Here is a 14,842-nt window from a genome sequence, read left to right on the forward strand (position 1 = left end):
CAATCGTCGGTTCGTCCGTCGTCAATCACAAGCAAAAACATACTGCCTTCTCTCCGACGCTTTTTTCACGTGGTTGTTTTTCTCCTCGTTTTTCTTTTCGTCCTCCAACTCAAGTTCGTCTTGGGCCATTCATAAGTGACATGATGCGTTGGCATTCGCACCATCAACAAATGTAAAATTTACAAGAGAAAAAACATAAGAAAATTTTAAAGTAAACTGATTTTTTTTTGCAATGTCAGTGAAAAAAAAGAAGCAAAGAATTTTGTTTCTGTTGAACAAAAAAAAAAGTTTGATTTTAAATGCATACAACAACAACAACAACAACACAGAATCCAACCGAGATTGAATCAAAAGTTAAAGCATGAAAATTAGGTAAATAAAAGAAATTCGAATGAAACAGATGTGTATATACGTGTTTACAAGTAGACAATTTTTTTTTCTTCAAATTTCATTCTGTTTGGTTGAAAACAAAAAATGAAATTCACAATCGTTACAAATAAAAACGCCAAAGAAAAGGGTGAAAAAACGATTTGATTCTCACGTTTTTTTTTTATTATTGATAAATTTTGTTCCATTGATTTGTTTGGACATTTTGTCTTGTGATTTAATGTTTTCAATTTTTCAATTGTATGTGCCATTCAATGTGTTACTATATATTTCACTATTTAACTTTCATAAACCTCAATTTAAATGAAAAACAACTAGACCTAAACTTTTTTTTTGTACATCCAGAAAAAAAATGATTACATGGTTTCTGCTTCATGTCAACTAATTTTTTTTTTGGAGATAGATTGACCAAATGTTTGGAACATACATACACAAACAAACGAATGAATCAACAAGGGAAAATAATTTTTTTCCTGATTCTGATTTTGACTTTTATTCTGGTTGAATGGTCAATACAATTGAAATTTACTATATATATATATTGGATTGAACTAGACACAAACACATACATTATATACCAGTAAAAACAGTGAAGAATCCAAATATTGATAAATCAATGATGGTATTTTTTCCACACACACAGAATGACTTTGGATTTTTTTTTTTTTTTTTTGATTCATTGATTTCACCAAAACCTAGTGCCTTGGCTTTCAAATTCAATTAAATTGTGTGTTTATATCATTTTTTTTTGTTTTGTTTTCTATTTTATAAAAATAAACGACATATATACAGGCCTATTAATTTTTCAATTAATCATCTACGTTCATACAAATAATTTTTATTACTTTGCCATATGATTTTTGTTGTTCATTCAGATAAAAAAAAATTATTAAAATCATTGATTTGGATCATAAATGATCATGTTTTGAAGTATATTTTGTTTTGAGAAAAAAAATAATAATGGATAATATTGCTGTTCCAGACAATTTGAAACGAGAATCATACATCATCATCATCTTCATGACTTTGTTGTTGTTACACGTCTACAATTATTGCCAAACACACACACACACACACACAAAAGACTTTACTATCCAATTTCTAATTTGAAAAAAAATAAAAGAAAATTGGATCATTTCTGTTGAAAAGAATGCAATAAATACAAAAAAACGTGTAGATGAATGTTATTTTTCCATCGAAACTCAAATAAATGGAATCATGAAAAACGTGAGTGTTTTTGGCTGAAGAATTCATTGGAAAGAATTTTTTCTTCTTTCATTTTTTTTTTGTTGATTCGTTCGTTTTTTTCCACTACTTATTGACCATTGAAAATAAAAGATTCGATGATTTTTTTTTTATTTTTTTATATAGCTTTTAAATTGGTTTTTTTTCACACACACACACACACACACACACACACAGTTCTGATCCTCTAGCAATCATATTATCATTACATTTTCTGGAAAATGAAATCATCAAAATTAGATTCAAAATCAAAATAATCAAGTGAGAAAAAAAGGCTTGCGATTATTACCCAACAACATTATAGTGAAAATTTTCAATAGAATTGATTAACAGTTTGATCAAGATCATGATTGAAATTCTTAAAAAAAATAAAACTTGATCAAAACTAAAAAATCATTTCGATCACATTAAATCAAATCGTCGTGCAATGAATAAAAGTAGTATGAAAAAAAAAGAAATTTTTTCCAGGAAAAATGTTCAGACAACGGGAAATTGAATATTTCAAGGATAATATTGCAATTTTTTCCCGACTATCATCGCCATCATTATTATTATTTTTATTATCATGCAACACACACACACACACACACGAACACACCCACACATCAGTCAATTTTGTTGATGTGTTAAACATTAACACATTGTCAGTTTATATTGTAAATGTAGTGTCTGATTTTTTTTTCTCATTTCGTTTAGGAGGTAGCTAGGATATTTTGATTCCGGTTAAAAGAAATGTAGTCAGGTATTTCCGGACATAAAGCATATTATCCATGTATGTAAAACGATTTGTGGAGAAAAAAAATGTATTTCAATATAGTGATTTTGTCACAGTTTTCATTTTTCTGTTTGTCATAAACTGTCCACATTAATATTTTTGTAGTTTATGTATATTCTACTACTATAGTAATAATAATTTGTAAAACATTGAATATGATATAGTAGGAAGGTGGTGGTGGAAGGTGAACAAGAGAGTGAGAAAAAAAACAGCAATAATAAGCATCAATAATGATGATAATGATCGATTTTATCAAACTTTTTCTTTTTTACTTTCCGTCTCAATGGTTTAATGTTTTGATCACGAAAAAAAATCGTTATCCAACACTACATACACATTCACATAAGAGTAGCTTTTTTATTTTTTCTTTATATAATACGAAAATGTTTTGCTTGACTTTTTTTTTCTTCTCACAGCTCCAATAGACTAACACACACACATACACAAGATTCCAAAGGCCTATCCGAACGAAACGACAAAGAATGAATGAGAAAAAAAAATCGAATGCAAATTTTGAATTAATTGTTTAAGACAGATGAGAACCAACAGATACACACACACACACACACACACTTAAATAGGAATCATAGACATCAAGGACAAATCATTTTATGAAAAAACTCTCGTCACACATTGTATATATATATTTAGATTATATATAAATAAAAAAGAATCCTTGGTCATAGTGTGTTCATCATACTCATGATGTGCTCATTGAAATTCTTGATGCATTTTGTCTTTTAGTTTTGAATTGCTCTCACACACTTATTTTTTCATTCTTTCATTGCAAAAAAAAAAAGAAAAATCAAACTAAACTAAATAAACAAATGAAAAAAAATATGAGAAGACAAAAAAAATTCTAATCACCATTATTCTTATTCTTCGTTTATATTCAACAAAAATCTTCATATTGTCTTATTATGCACACTGAAATACCCATACATACATAATATATTCAAAAATGAAGTTAAAAACCAAGTTCTGGAACAGATTTCTGACAATACGACAATACTTGATAGATTTGGCAGTAACGAAAAAAAAACTTTCTTTACAAATTGATAACCTAAACATACTTTTTTTCTAATAAACTAAATTAACACACACACGCACACACAATCATAAATACACCCACTTGAATGAAGAAGAAAATTTGAATAACAAAAAAAAACCTGAAACTCACAAAATATATAAAAAAAACAATGACAAAGATCGAATGTGGTGAACAGAGAATGAGAAAAAGTAAAAAGTGATGATGCAAATTTGCAATCATAATCATCATCATCATCATTATCATTCGATTTTCAGTCTATAGATATTCATTTATATATATAGAATTTAGTTCCATCATCAGCTTGATTTTCATTTATGATCATGATGATGATTGGAAAGAATCGAGAGAGAGAAACAGAGAGAAAATTTGATTATGTATTGTTCCTATCAGAATATATTCTCTACGTACATTTCCAAAAATTATTCTGCAAGAGTAATCACTTTTTTTTCTTTTATTCAGCTGTGCAAGCACCTAAATATGATGCTAATGCTGCTGTTGATGATGATGATGATGATGATGATGGATACTGATCGACACGTTCCATATCCATGTAGTAATGGAATTTTTTTTTCTCCCATCATTCCAATATGTCCAGTGAGAAAACAATTTGTCAGTTGAAATTAAACATGTAATTTTTTTTATTGATTCTTGAAATTTTTTTTTTCGTTGTTTTATCATGTATAGTGAGAAAAGAGAAAATTCTACATTGAATCCATACTGTATCCATATTGATTTGCGAAGGAAATCTTTTTTTTTTTGGAAAAAAAAGTTTGACTACCAAACAAGAAAATCAATTTTCAAAGAAATTTAAATTACCACTACCGATTCTATATTCAGGGCATTTTAGAATGAAAAAAAAATCTCATTAACATGTATGAGTAAGCAATCAATTTAATGGGGATCCAAATTAAAATCATGATCTTGTGATAATGATGATGATGATGATATTAGAGAAGAAAATTTCTATCAAGAAAAAAAAGATCGATTGATTGAGTATTGACAAAATTTATTCGTGAATTTTGTCCGGATTTTAAAAATGAACTCAGAAATATTGCAAAAATTTTTGTTGAACGATTACACAATGATCCAGACGCAAACAGAAAAATTGTTCAGCTTGTATAGAATTGTGGCGCATAGAATTTTAAATTTGAAACAAAAAAAAAAGAAAAATAAATACAAATCTCACACAAAAACAGACCATAGAAAGAGGCAACACCAACCAAAACTTGAAGGCAAACCATCACATGTAAAAACCAGTCGAAATAAAAAAAAAATAAAATACAAAACCCTAATTCTTCATTCTTTGTTCGTTCGTTTATTCTTCATGTAATTTCAAATTAATGTTTCATTAATTTCAAATACACAAAAAAAAGCCGAAGCGACAAACGGGAAAAAACCAAAATACAATACAAACCAAGTAAAAAAAAGAATCAAACACGCACACACACACAATTCGTTCACTAAAATCTTTTGTATTCTCGGAAATCAATGCATTTTATTTTTCTTTCCTTGCCAAACATTTTCAATTCATCGAGATTATTTTTTCTTGTAAAGAACAGAAAAAAAATTTACAAATACGTTGATTCCTGAGAAAAACAAAAACAGTATGAAGCATTGAATCAATATAAAGTTTATGTTGGTTAAACAATTGAAAATTTCACGATAATTTAATCATGGACAATTTTTATTTTCCACAGCACTAACAGTCATAATGAGGTTTGTTTTGAAAGAAAAAGAAATTTAAATTTGGATGCAAACAAGAATTTTTTTTTAATATTCATATTAGTTGTACATGAAAATCAAAAATGATTCTGTGTAGTTTATTTAATGGCTGTGCAATTATTATAATATTTAAGAAAGAAGAGAAAACAAAAATATGGTACATATCACAAATACTGTAAACTTTGCGATAACGTGAATGAGGCGAACAAGAATTGCATTTTTTTTACACCTGAACCTAAACACATCCGGTATACGTTTTCATTTCTTACATTTATTTGGTAGGGTGTGTTTGTGTGTGTGTGAACAACAATAGTGTTAAGAAAAAAGTAAAATGTTTCCTAAACAACAACAACTATGAAAAAAATAATAGGTTATTCTATAACGAGAAGACCAGAGAGTAAAAAAAAATTGGGGAGGATAAAAAAGATGGGTTTTTTTTCTCACTCGCCTTCCCCCGTCCCCGCCAAAAAAAAGCAAATTAAGGATTTCCTTAAATTGATGGTTCATTTCCAAGTTTTTTTTCTATTCTATTATTATTATTATTCTTGATTTAACTTTATACTTGTTCTTTTTTATTCATCTTCTTCCTAGAATTCTGATTGAAATTATACTACAACAAGTTTTTTTTTTAATTCAACAACACGACAACAACAACGAATAAGTAAGTATAGAATTTTATATGCATTGATGTGTTGTGTGTGTGTGTGTGTGTCATCAAAAGCTAATTAAATGTGTGTTCTGGGGGCTATATTGTTACCATGTTTTTTTTTCTTGTTGTTGTATTCTTTGTTGTTACTATTCGTTATTATTGTCGTTTAGATCTCATCCGTCGTCGTTGTTGTTGTTATTGTTGTTGATGTTAAGATGTTCCAGAAAATGAGATTTAAGTACAGAGAAAAAAAAACAGACAGACAGTCAGATAGATAGAAAATGAGAAAACTATTTTTAACACATTATTATAATGTTTGTGTGTGTGTGTGTGTGTGTGTGTGTGTGTGTGTGAAAAGAATAATTTTGTTTGTTAATATTCTGATTTCTGTTACTGATGATGTTGGAACGATTGACGCGTGAAAAAAAAAGATTTTTTTTTCTTAGTTCCAAAGTCCATGAAACCTGGATATAATCAAAAGCACACACACACACACACAGTGAAACTCATTATTCGATTTTTTTTCTCGCCATGATTTTTCTTTAATTGTTTGCCTATTATCATTAATTCTCAATTAACTGGACGTAAATATAATTCAGTTCTTCTATCATTCTACTTTTTTTTCACTTGCTTACAGATGGATTCTATCGTCGTTATGGTTGGTAAAGATAGCATGATAATAATGATGCTCTAGAGAGAATCTGATGTGATATTCGCTGTATAATGTGTGTGTGTGTGTGTGCGTGTATTAACACTAGGTGGTCTACAAAAACGATTTATCTATCCATCTATCCTGGGACCACAGAAGAAAATCTAATCGAAATTTTCAAAGTATTAGTCAAGTTTGTTTTAATGTTTTTTTTTCTTTCTTCATTCTCCGGAATTATTCGATACATCGTTTACCAAAATATAAAAAAAATGATGATTTAAGAATAAGAAAAAAGGGGAACGAAAATAAAATCGATCGATTTCCGATGATTTCCGATCATAAATATAAAAATAAATATGGATTCAAACCATTAATTCAATATTAGATAAGATAGGTATCATTTTTTTTACTTGGTGAATCATAACAGAATGAATCAAGAACTAGAAGAGAGTGAAGAAAAAAAATCATGACCCTTGAGCTAGTGATTTTTATTTTATTTATGAACCAAAGTAAAAAAAAAAATTATAGAATCTTTATGTGTATTCAACATGAACATCAAAACATAAAATATCAAGAGAGAAAAAAACAAACAGAAAAGACTAAAGAAACCAAAAATAACCAAAAAAAAAAAAAAAAAAACAAACTACAACATATGGCATATAACAATCAGCAATTTTATTCTGAATATAGCAAGAAAAAAAAATAATTCAAAGAAAGAAAAAAAAGATCATTCCAGAGGCTATTTGTTGTTGATACCATATATAACCTAGACATTGACTATTGGCATTCGGTTTATGCCATTTTATATTAGATTAAGCTCAAATTCTATCATCATGATAAAATGTGAAAAAAAATTTGAAATTTGAATCAAAACTTACCACTGACATATTCATGTAATGATAAAACAATTAATTATGTTTTGTTTATCTTGCATTCTGTTGATGATGTTTATCGATTGCAAAAAAAAAATTACGATGACAAGAAATTAAATGAAAAAAAAAATGTTGGACCAGAATAAAGATGAATTTTTTTTTTGAATTTGTTTTCTGTTATTCTGATTTGACACTGGATCAAAGAACAAATAAAAAATCGATTTCAATTAACGATTAGAAAAAAAATGAAATGAAACCAGACTAAAATTTCGGCTAAAAAAAATTGGACAACGTCGAAGACAGAAACACAACAACATATTGACAGCTGAATAAAACTGTAAAAAATAAAAAATAAAAAACATAATCCACCGAACATAGACAAATATATGAGAGACACAATATATTTATTAAACTGGAAAAAAATGGCAAACTAGAATTTAGGTTTTTGTTTCTGGCACAAAAGAAAAATCTCTTTTATTGCAGTATTTAAATCTGACAGACACACACACATCGAAAGAGCAAAAGACCAAAATGATAACTGGCTGCTGAATTACTACTTTACCGGAATAGTTTTGACGTCGTATTCGTCATCATCATCATCATCATCATCATTGAGGATACAAACTCAGATGCCATGCACACAAAAGAACCCAAACAGAATAAAAAAAAATTCTTTAGGGTTATGCGCAGAGCAATTTTTCTGAAAATCCAAAAAATGTTTCTGTCTGCATGTATGTATGTATGGTATGTATATTGAGACCGAATTCATCTATTGAGTGGGGATAGTGAAAGAAAAAAAAGTGGTCCATTACACAAACGCACACCAGACGTACACATATCAAACACATCACATCTTTGGAATTTTTTTTTTTCATTTTATTATATGTTATACATGCAGCCCACATATTCACAAAGAGCACATGGTGTAGTATATACAATAACAGTATGAATGAAAAGAAAAATCGTTTTTTTCAAAATTCCCCCCTCCCCACCTCTTTCCTTCTTCTTAAACAAGAAAAACACAACCAAAAAAAAAAAGATAAAAAAAACAATTCAAAACAATTGGATCAAATGTGGTTGAATGCCACAGAGTGGTGAAATTGGCAAAGAGATCCAAAAAAAAAAAAAAAAAAAAAATGCTAGTAGCAAAAATGTAAGGGTTAGTATTGTAAAAAAAAAGAATTTTTTTTCCCCGTTATTCACAATATATCTAAACACATCTTTTTTTTCAGGATTTACCATCTCGTTTCACATATCTTTGAAAATCAAAATGTTAAAGAAAAATATATCATGAATATATAAATGTCGGTCAGCAAAAAAAAAGAAGTGGATAAGACAAGAAAAAAAAACATACAGAATATTCTTAGCCATGTCGAACCAAAAAGATCATATCTATACAAGTATAATTGAAGAAAGGAAAAACAAATAAAACATTTATATGTTCGGGGATGTTTCATTCGTTTAATTAGTATAAATTGGTTTGTATAGTATCCAAAACTACAAAAAAAAACAAAACAAAACAAATTCAAAAAAAAGAAGGAGATGAAACAAAAATCTGGGCGCCATCAGAGCGAATCAAATCGGATTCAAAGATACAAATTTGAAAGTAATAACAACAACAACGACAGTATAAAACAAAAAAAAATCGAATGATACTTATAAAAATGTGTGTTCAATTAGTGGATGACTGTATTTTTTTCTGTCTCTCTCTCTCTTCTTGAAATGAATATATTCCGTATTCAAATGAAAATTTTTGTTTTGTTTTGTTTTCTTCCACCATTTACCATTAATTAAACGACCATCTCATTATCATTATGATTGTGATCATCATCATCATCATCATCGAAATTGAATGGAATTTTAGTTTTATTTTGTTTTGGCTTTTTTTTTGTTAAACATACTACTACTATCATAGAATCCCTATAGTGAATCATCATGATCATCATTTTATCATTTTGTACACAATTGATGATTCTTTCTATTCAAATTGTAATGTGAAACAATTATTCAGAAAACACAGACTATTATGATGGAAGATTTAGCATCATTATTGATGATGATGATGATGATTATGCAAAATAATCGATTTTTATTCACAAACACAAATATTTAGAATTAATGTGTATGGTCATGGTGAATTGAATTTGATGATTTTTTTTTACATTCGATTCATCTCGGAAGAAAAGTGAAAAAAAAAATTTATTTATTTGCCATTTTTTTTCATTTTCTGAAAAATTTCTGTCAAGAAGTTATGGGCTGCTTTTGCTACATTGATGTAATTGTGAATTTGAAAGCAAAAAAAAAAAAAAACAATTTTATCATTCATGTATGAATGATAAATGGAATCGAATGGAATCCAGTCTCTTAGTATGTGTGTGTGTGTTCCGTCATCTTTTTCTCCTTTTTTTTAGGTTTTGTTAGTGTGTGCACAACAACAACAACAACAATTGTATCCTAAAGATTCTAGTCTCTTGTCGTTTTCGCCAACAATCCCGACGAAAAAAAAAATGATTGAGAGCCAAGGAAAAAATAACAATTTCAAAAAGTCTAGTTTTAGTGGTTGGTCGTTTGAAAAACGTTATTTCGACGTTTGATTCTTTTTCATCATCATTATCTCCCTTGCTTTCTTTCGACAATCTCTCTCTCTCTCTCTCGTTGTACGTTGTTATATAAACCATATATAAAGAATTGTTGGAATCCCAAACGAATATCAAAAGCAAAAGCAAAAGCAAAAAAAAAATGCCTTACAATTCCATTTAAAACTTTAAATAGAAGAATCGGAGTGAAAAAAAATTGAAATTTCACAATTCCCACATAACCCTAGTTTCATCATTATTATTGTTGATGTTGATATTATTAATGAAAAAAAAAAATGGATGAAAAAAAATGTTGACGATTCCCGTATACAATAATTTTTATAGTCAATCATCTAGTCATTTTCATTGTGGCTGATTCACCAAAAAAAAAAAAAAAAAAAAGAAAAGAAGTAAGAAAATATATAACATAAAAAAAGGAAGTGGAAAAAATCAACCAAAAGAAAGGAAAAATGAAATGTTTGATCCAAATAATAGAAAAAAAACCCCATAATGTTTAAGCTTCACGACAACGGATGGCAAACAATCATTCGCACACACATAATATTATTCGCGACCAAAAGAAAGGAAGAGAAAAAAAAGTATAGAAAAAACAGCAGCAAAAAAAAATATCATGGGAATTGTTGAAAATAAGCTCGTTTCTTGGCCTTTTCATCGTTATTGCTATTTCAACACACACACATACACACACAATATCCAAACCAACAACAACTATCAAGCAAAATGAAACAACAACAACAAAATGACAATATATGAATGAATATGAAGGAGAAAAAAAAATCCGACGGATATAAAATTCATTTTTCAAATATATTCTGTGCATATCTATTTTGAATGAATAAAAATAAACATAAAAAAAAATTTCTTATGTAGAAATAGCTCATGTCATCATTATCATGTCTAGTAATAAATATTCAAAAAAAAAAAAAAAAAAAAAGCGTGCACACACACACATACACATCATCATCACAGGTATTCTCAAGGTAGATCTTCTTTTAAGATGAACGAAACAATGAAAAAAAGGCCAAATAAGATGATGAATGAATGAATGAATGAATTCATTTCATTCATAAAATTCAAGTATGGACATTCATTTTTCATTACTACCGCCGCCAACATCACCATCATCATCATCATCATCCTAATCAGGAAAACAGTGAACAATATAATAAAAAAAAATAACATCAATCAGAATATATAATCAGGAATTCTGAATTTTACAGAATATTATTATTATGGTCATGATTATTATATAAAAGAAAAAGAGCAACAACAAAGAAATAGAGTGAGAGAGAAATATTCAAATATTTTTCCTTAGATTTGAATGATGATGAAAATTTATTATTTATAAATGTGTGTGTTTGTGTTTGTTCGATTTTATTTTCAAAAATGAGAGACATAGAAAGAATGGAGACTTCAATAAATTTTTGAATCTTCCATTGTAGACATTGCAGGAATTGGTTTTTTTTTTTGGTTGGTGTATGTGTACGATGCCAGACCAGTTAAGTGTATGCAAATAAAATTGCATTAAAAAAAAATTTCATTTTTTTCTCTTGTTATCTTTTTTTTTGAAATGTATGAATCGTAGGTAGGAGAGAAAAGAAAAAAAAAATCTTTTGATTTTGAATTTGTTTTTTTTTTCGTTGATAGAAATGATGAAAAAACTGAATACGCGTATCGCATTAGCGACAAATAGAAAAAAAAGCGATTCAACTTTTTCTCAATTTGTTTGTCATCATAGTATTCATTCGTTAAAGGAAGAGGTGACAAATAAATGTGTCGATTGTTGTTGTTGTTGTTGTCGTTGTAGTTGTTTACATTTTTATTTTAACAATAACAAAACAACAACAACATAGATCAAAAAAAAATCGATGAAGAAAGAAAAGCAAGAAGAAAGAAGCAGAAAGTAGATTGAAAGTTTTTTTTCTCAAATAAAGAATCCTGTTTTTGATCGATTTTTCTTATGGCAGTTGTGGATTAAAATTCAAATTCAATACAACAAACGAACGATGCATGTAGAGAGAGAGATAGTGTATGAAGATGGAGCATGTCAAAAAACAAAACAAAACAAAAAAAAGAAAGAAAAGATTGAATCCAAAGATAGTTGTTTCCATATGAAACAATTTAATACCTACAACTTAATCTATGGTTGTTTCTTGTAATCATGATGATATTGATGGAAAAAAAAGAATGGAATTTTTTTTTCTTCGTTTCGGTATCAAAGTTTTGTGTGATAAAGCGAATCGAAACAAAAAGTACTCCTGTGTTTCATATCATGAAAACGTGCTCTATATATAGAAATAAACAAAACAAAAAAAAAACAAACAAGAAAACTTGACGAATTGTAAAATAATTTTTTTTTTCGCGAGTTTGAAAGAAAAAAAAATTATAATTGAATGGCAAATTGATGCTATTATTTTGAATAATTTATTCATAGATGACGTACGGCAAACAAACAGAAAAAAAAACTTTTAGGACAAATAATGTTTTTTGTGTTTATTTGATTGCAAATAATAATAAAATATATAAAAACAAAAAATCAGCAGGCTAACCATTATCAGCATCAACATTTCGATTTTTTTTTGTGCTGTATTATTAAACAACCGAGAAGAAGGAAGAAAAAAAAACTATGACAGGCCGTTATGATGATCATCGTCATCGTTTTTTCTTCTTTCGTTTTTTTTTTATTTGGGTTGTTCATGTCAAATGCATACCCAATGGGTATTGTTCCGAAATAAAAATGAAAAAAAATATATTTTTTTTCGCATACATTTTCCATCAACAACAAACACATTCCAAACAAATTCAATGGAAAAATAACGACAAAATGGCCGTAGTCATATCAAGATATGTGTGTATGTTGGAAGAATGAAAAAAAAGTGGCCAAAGATGATAGAATCGACATTCGATTACTTTAATAATATTGAACGATTGATGTTGGATGATGACGAAGACGAAAAAAAAAGACGATTTGTCTGTCTGTAATATGCGTAATGTATAAATGTGAATGATGACTGATTTTCTGGTCGGTTGAAATCCTATCTATTATCCCAAGAACTCGTGTACAAACATTTGGAAGGAAATGTAGAATAAAAAAAAAAACGCAAAAGCAAAAGAAAAAAAAACGAAGAAGAATGGGAACTATGTATGTGATGTAAAAACATGCACACGATTCAAATGCATTGACAGGCATCTATATGTGTGTGTGTGTGTATATGCATAGAAAACAGTAAAAACGTCCATCAATTAAATTTGAATTATATGCTGCTTATGTCTATGTATGTGCTAAAGAATGGAATGGATGAACAAAAATTATAGTATGGTCTAGCATAGCATCGAATGAAAAGCAGACAGAGTTGAAATACAGACAGACAAAATAAAGGGAATAAAAAAGAAGAATTCAAGCTTGAATGAAGAATAACTTTTTTTTTACATTTTCAATCAACTATCATATACAATGGGCATATTTTCAATGTTGGTTGGTTGATTTCTATTGTTTTTTTTTATTTGTTTCTCAACGGATATGTATGTAAAAATGGAATCCCTAGAATTCGACAATTCATTTTTTTCTATTTGCTTGCATTATTGCTTGTTCATCATCACGGGTTAATGTATAGTTGTGAAGGAGTAATGTATGTGTGTCAAATGTCATAGATAATCAATGAAACGGAAATGGAAATAACTATCGGATGACAGGCATAATATCCATCCAGCTCTATGACATATGACATGTGGTAGCTTGAAAGGAAATGATTTTTTTTTGTGGGATGGGATTGAGGTTATGCACATAGTTGATGATTATTTATTTATTCATAGAAAAATTGAACAAAAAAAATAACAATAACAAATAACCAAAGCGAAAATATGTGATGTTTTGATGATGACAAGTAAAATATATGAAAATAGAATGGACAACAAAACCAGCCAAATGAAACAAATGAAATAATTTTATGCTTCAATTAATATACAGTGGACATACAAACAAACAACAGAAATAAACACTTTAAACACAAAACACAAAATAAAATTCATGATTTGCCAATTGCCGGAAATGGTGAAAATACCCATATTCACAACCAATCTAGCGTTGAAAAGTTTCTATTTATTTTGGATGTTTTAACGGTGTTGTTGTTGTTGTTGTTGTTGTTGTTGCTGTTGTTGTTGCTGCTGTTGTTGTTAATAAATATTATCGTTCAACAACAACAACAACAAACAATAATTGACAATCTATTTTAAATCTTTTGGAAAAAATGATTCATATCATCATCATCATCATTATTATTATCATGATAATAATGTATGTATATTGTTCTATAGACAAAAGATCTGAAATAGTGTTGTAGTAGCAAAAAAAAAAAAAATTCTATCAAAGAATAATGTTTATTCATGCTATTTAGAAGAGATTTTTATGAAAAATTTTTTTCCCTCTGTATATTCATGCACCAAAACAAAACAAAGAAGAAAAAAAAATGAAAATTGATATTCATAATACGCATAGATCTCATCATCATCATCATGGTTGAGATCATTTAATGAGTTTACAGAGAAGACAAAATAAAACCAAATAAAAATGAAAATTTCAATCCAACTCTTTTATTCCAGCAGCAAAAAAAAATGTAAATAGAGAGTAAAAGAAATTCTATACAAAAAAAAATTTGAACCATGCAGAAATAAACAAACCGAAAAATGGGAAACAAAAATTCAAAATAAAAAATTTTTAGAGAGTTTATTTGGTTTATGTCCATGATGTGATATTAGATTATTATTATTATTGTATGAAGCACGTTTGAAATTTAGCCAAAATAAATATTGAGAGTGAGAGAGAGAGAAAAAAAAACAAAATTCACCGTAATTAAAATAGAAAACTTGAAAATTTTCTTGCTAAAATTCAGTTATGT

The 14,842-nt window shown here is 28.0% G+C and overlaps 1 protein-coding gene across 1 annotated transcript in view; it reads right to left on the reverse strand.

Moving 5' to 3' along the window:
• LOC124494452 (uncharacterized) overlaps positions 1-7,854 on the reverse strand; it is a 46,133-nt gene extending 38,279 nt beyond the window's left edge. Inside the window, exon 1 of the mRNA XM_075729088.1 lies at positions 7,357-7,854. The gene's annotated coding sequence lies outside the window, so the exon portion shown is untranslated. The remainder of the gene's footprint in view (positions 1-7,356) is intronic.
• Between the last annotated feature and the right edge of the window lie 6,988 nt (positions 7,855-14,842).

Source organism: Dermatophagoides farinae, chromosome 3 (genome assembly GCF_024713945.1).
Source record: "Dermatophagoides farinae isolate YC_2012a chromosome 3, ASM2471394v1, whole genome shotgun sequence".
Taxonomy (NCBI): domain Eukaryota; kingdom Metazoa; phylum Arthropoda; class Arachnida; order Sarcoptiformes; family Pyroglyphidae; genus Dermatophagoides; species Dermatophagoides farinae.